This window comes from Lolium rigidum, chromosome 4, assembly GCF_022539505.1.
Source record: "Lolium rigidum isolate FL_2022 chromosome 4, APGP_CSIRO_Lrig_0.1, whole genome shotgun sequence".
NCBI classification, from domain to species: Eukaryota; Viridiplantae; Streptophyta; class Magnoliopsida; order Poales; family Poaceae; genus Lolium; species Lolium rigidum.
Genome location: NC_061511.1, coordinates 74,593,667 through 74,599,494, shown reverse-complemented (window position 1 = coordinate 74,599,494; position 5,828 = coordinate 74,593,667).

Below are 5,828 nucleotides of genomic sequence, written 5' to 3'. Positions count from 1 at the left end.
ATGCTCTATGTATTTCTTCATTAATGGGTGCAAAGCATATGATGCAAGAGCTTAAACATGAGCACAACAATTGCCAAGTATCACATTACCCAAAACATTTATAGCAATTACTACATGTATCATTTTCCAATTCCAACCATATAACAATTTAACGAAGGAGAAACTTCGCCATGAATACTATGAGTAGAAACCAAGGACATATTTGTCCATATGCTACAGCGGAGTGTGTATCTCTCCCATAAAGTGAATGCTAGGATCCATTTTATTCAAACAAAACAAAAACAAAAACAAAACGACGCTCCAAGAAAAAGCACATAAGATGTGGCCGAATAAAAATGTAGTTTCGGGGAGGAACACGATAATTTGTTGATGAAGAAGGGGATGCCTTGGGCATCCCCAAGCTTAGACAGCTTGAGTCTTCTTGATATATGCAGGGGTGAACCGCCGGGTGCATCCCCAAGCTTAGAGCTTTTCACTCTCCTTGATCATGTTGCATCATACTCCTCTCTTGATCCTTGAAAACTTCCTCCACACCAAACTCGAAACAACTCATTAGAGGGTTAGTGCACAATATAAATTGACATATTCAGAGGTGACACACTCATTCTTAACACTTCTGGACATTGCATAATGCTACTGGACATTAGTGGATCAAAGAAATTCATCCAACATAGCGAAAGAGGCAATGCGAAATAAAAGGCAGAATCTGTCAAAACAGAACAGTTCGTATTGACGAATTTTAAAATGGCACCAGACTTGCTCAAATGAAAATGCTCAAATTGAATGAAAGTTGCGTACATATCTGAGGATCATGCACGTAAATTGGCATAATTTTCTGAGCTTCCTGCAGGGCAGTGGGCTCAGATTCGTGACAGCAAAGAAATCTGGAACTGCGCAGTAATCCAAATCTAGTACTTACTTTTCTATCAACGGCTTAACTTGGCACAACAAAACTCAAAACTAAGATAAGGAGAGGTTGCTACAGTAGTAAACAACTTCCAAGACACAAAATAAAAACAAAGTACTGTAGGTAAAAACATGGGTTGTCTCCCATAAGCGCTTTTCTTTAACGCCTTTCAGCTAGGCGCAGAAAGTGTGTATCTCAAGTATTATCGAAGGGTGGTGTATCAACATTACCTTGGGCCTTACCCTTACCTTTCTTATTGTTTTTCTTTCCCTTTGGTTTAGGAAATATACGAGTTTCTCCCGGTATAGAGGTGAATTTCAAAGTGCCTTCTCCAACATCAATGACTGCTCCCAATAGTTTCAGCAGGGATCTTCCGAGTGTGAGTTTTCCTGTTTCAACAACAAGATAATCAATGGATATTGTTCTCCCACATATAGTTGTATGCACACCTGCGGCTATTCCTTTAGGGATTATGGTAGAGTTATCAATGAGAGTTATCTTTTCTCCTCCTTCCTCGACTCCCCAAAGTTTCAAAGATTTATAAATACTTTCAGGCATAAGGCAAAATTCATACATAATATCACAGTAGGCATGGAGTGTTCGATCACCGATAAAAATTTTAACGAAGGATCCCACAATGAGAGTTTAGAGTTCACTAAGACTTGTTCAAGACGATTACGAACGTGGCAATAGTTATCATTCAAGCGAGATGTACTTATCTCCGAGTATTTAATCTACTATATATGCTAGCGAGGACTGAATCAAAGTTATTAGCTGAATCATATGATGCAACCAACTTCTTTATGGCATTAAAAGCTTGATCCCCATTGCAATGAAGGAAATCTCCTCCCACTAAAGTATCCAAAGCATATCTATAGCGAACCATAAGACCAAAATAAAAATTACTAAGGAGCAAACTTAGAGTCATTTGAGGTTCGGTTTCACGATAAGAAGTAAAAATTCTAGACCAAGCATCCTTAAAACTCTCCTCATCCCCTTGTTTAAAAGTGAAGACTAATTCTTCGAGCGAAGAAGTAACAGGTTCGAGCTAGACATGGTAACAAAAGTAACTAAAAATTTTTTGTATTTTTAATATAGAGTGCAAGACAATAAAGCAAACTAGATAAAGTAAATGCAAGTAAACTAATTTTTTTGTGTTTTCGATATAGCAAACAAGATAGCAAATAAAGTAAAACTAGCAACTAATTTTTTTGTATTTTGATTTAGTGCAGCAAACAAAGTAGTAAATAAAACTAAAGCAAGACAAAAACAAAGTAAAGAGATTGAGAAGTGGAGACTCCCCTCGCGGCGTGTCTTGATCTCCCCGACAACGGCGCCGTGAAAAAGAGCTTGATGGCGTGTATTTCACACGTTCGTTGGGCAACCCCAAGAGGAAGGTATGATGCGCACGGCAGCAAGTTTTCCCTCGAGAAAGAAACCAAGGTTTATCGAACCGGGAGGAGCCAAGAAGCACGTTGAAGGTTGATGGCGGCGGGATGTAGTGCGGCGCAACACCGGAGATTCCGGCGCCAACGTGGAACCTGCACAACACAACCAAACTACTTTGCCCCAACGAAACGGTGAGGTTGTCAATCTCACCGGCTTGCTGTAACAAAGGATTAACCGTATTGTGTGGAAAATGATTGTTTGCAGAGAAAACGGTAGAAACAAGTATTGCGATAGATTGTATTTCAGTAAAGAGAATTGGACCGGGGTCCACGAGTTCACTAGAGGTGTCTCTCCCATAAGACGAACAGCATGTTGGGTGAACAAATTACGGTTGGGCAATTGACAAATAAAGAGAGCATGACAATGCACATACATATCATGATGAGTATAGTGAGATTTAATTGGGCATTACGACAAAGTACATAGACCGCCATCCAAGCGCATCTATGCCTAAAAAGTCCACCTTCGGGTTATCATCCGAACCCCTCCGGTATTAAGTTGCAAACAACAGACAATTGCATTAAGTATGGTGCGTAATGTAATCAACAACTACATCCTTAGACATAGCATCAATGTTTTATCCCTAGTGGCAACGGCACAACACAACCTTAGAGGTTTCGTCACTCTCCCAGGTGTCAATGCGAGGCATGAACCCACTATCGAGCATAAGTACTCCCTCTTGGAGTTAAAAGCATCTACTTGGCCGGAGCATCTACTAATAACGGAGAGCATGCAAGATCATAAACAACACATAAGCATAACTTTGATAATCAACATAACAAGTATTCTCTATTCATCGGATCCCAACAAACGCAACATATAGAATTACATATAGATGATCTTGATCATGATAGGCAGCTCACAAGATCCGACAATGATAGCACAATGGGGAGAAGACAACCATCTAGCTACTTGCTATGGACCCATAGTCCAGGGGGTAGACTACTCACTCATCACTCCGGAGGCGACCATGGCGGTGTAGAGTCCTCCGGGAGATGATTCCCCTCTCCGGCAGAGTGCCGGAGGCGATCTCCGAGGATCCCCCGAGATGGGATCGGCGGCGACGGCGTCTCGGTAATGTTTTCCGTATCGTGGCTCTCGGTGCTGGGGGTTTCGTCACGGAGGCTATTTGTAGGCGGAAGGGCAGGTCAAGAGGCGGCACGGGGGCCCACACCACAGGCCGGCGCGGCCAAGGGGGCCGCGCCGCCCTAGGGTTTGGCGCCCCGTGGCCCCTCTTCGTCTCTCCTTCGGACTTCCGGAAGCTTCGTGAGAAAATAGGCCTGCGGGCTTTTATTTCGTCCAATTCCGAGAATATTTCTTTACTAGGATTTCTGAAACCAAAAACAGCGTAAAACAGACAAGTGGCACTTCGGCATCTTGTTAATAGGTTAGTTCCAGAAAATGCACGAATATGATATAAAGTGTGCATAAAACATGTAGATAACATCAATAATGTGGCATGGAACACAAGAAATTATCGATACGTTGGAGACGTATCAATGCCCCCCGGCGGCGACGCGCTGTTCCGGTTCGACACGCCGGAGGGCACCGGCGACTCCGGCCAGGGCTCCCACTGCGCCCTTTCCCAGGGGGGTGCGGGTTCGGCGGGCTCGCCGGCCTGCGCAGCCGTGCCCTCCGCGCGGACTCCTGCCGGAGCTGCTCCGCTGCGGCCTGCGTGGCCAGGCGCTCCTCCTCCGCCAGGCGCGCGGCCCGGCGCTCCTCCTCCTCCCGGAGCGCCGCCTGACGCGTAGCCTCCTCCTGACGGCGCGCCAGCTCGAGGAAGGCCCACGCCTCCGCCTGGGCGTCCTCCTAGGCCTTCCTGGCCGCCTCCTCCGGCGCGGAGGCGCGCGCGCGCTCGGCGAGGTGCGGCCATTTGGCCAGCTCGTCGAGGTCCTCGCTCGCTCGCGGACGCCGCGAGCGCCGCCTGCGCTCCGGGTCGTTCTCCTCCTCCTGGGGTTGCGGCCGCGGGCCGTGGCCGGGGCTGCGGCTCGTTGATGTAGAGGCCGCCGGGGCGCGGCCAGCCCGCCTAGCGGGTGTGCGCGGCTGCGCGCGAGGCCGCGCCGTCGCGGATGTGAAGCACGTGCGCCGGCGCGCATCGTGCTCCACCTCGAACCACAAGTCCCGGTTGGGACTTGCGTCGCCGTACGCGGGGTCCTGCGCGGAGGTCCGCCGGCAGCTGAGCGCGGCGCCTCCGGATCTCGGCGTAGCGGGCGCGGCCGGAGCTCGGGATGGGCGGCACCGGAACCCGATCCGGGCTCGGTGCCGGCCGTGGGGGAGGTGCACGTCCCCCCACGGCATTGGGACGCCGGCGTCCCGGAGACATCTGCGCCACCGCTACGGTGACGTAGATCCGCTCGCGTCCGGGAGGCGCCGGCGGCCCCATTGCGAACGCCGGCGGCGCGACTTGCCGGGCTGCCGCCGGCCTCGTGGTCGTTGGCGGACGGCTCGAACTCGCGCTTCGGGGCCATGGCGGCGCGGAAGCTCCGAGCTCGCGCGTGCGGCCGGAGTGGAAAGTGAGGACCTGGATAGGGACAGTCCCTTCCCCGATCCACATTTAATAGGACTGGGGCACCGACAGGTGGACCAGCCACGCGGACAGGGCGGACACGCGAGGACGCCGCGTGCCATCCGCGGCCACGCAAACCCGGCCCAGATTTGGGCTGGGTTTGCGTCGTTCCGGACGCCGCGGCCGTCCGCTTTTGCGGTGCGTCCCTGCATTGGGCCGGGTTTTTGTCCGGCTGGACCCATCCGGACGCGCGGACGCGGGATGAATCGCCGCGTTGGAGATGCCCTAACCCCAATCCCTCCATCGATCTAATTCCTTCTCTTCTCTCTCCATAAATCCTGCACTACACTCTCGTCCCCGTTCCGTATTGGCTGCTTTGTCCTTGCGTCATTCGTTAGATTTTATTTGGATTCATGTCGCCTGGCTAGAAGTACTTACTGATCTTGGCACACACACACTTAATAGGAACGCCTACATCGGTTAAAACTAACCACCACGCTTGCTTTCAGTACACTAACGGGAATGAAAATTCATGTTTTTTGATCACTAGTTCTGTTGTTTCAGTGAGTTTCCCTCACCGATGTTACCGTGTGAGCGCGTATGTTTTTGCGATGTGCTTATTGTGATTTGCTCCGTCGTAATGATAGCAAAAGATGCTCCGTGACATCATCCGTAGCCGGCCGGCTGGCACCTTTGCAGAGGAAAAATTGTCCCTTGACAAACATTTGTTCCAACGAATAAATGTTACTTTTATATGTTAGGAACGGAAATCGTTAAAAAAAGGCCGATCTTCGCGAAGGAAAGACAACTCGCTCCGCACGCGACAAGTGGCGCGCTGTGGTGCTAGAAAATCCCTGAGAAGTGGTCTCCCTGCTCGCCACGTGTCGCAAGGGGAAGCAACGTGGGATGGGGGGGGAGAGGGAAGACTGGGTTGTGTCAGTTTTTCCCTTTTTTTCTAGATTCGTT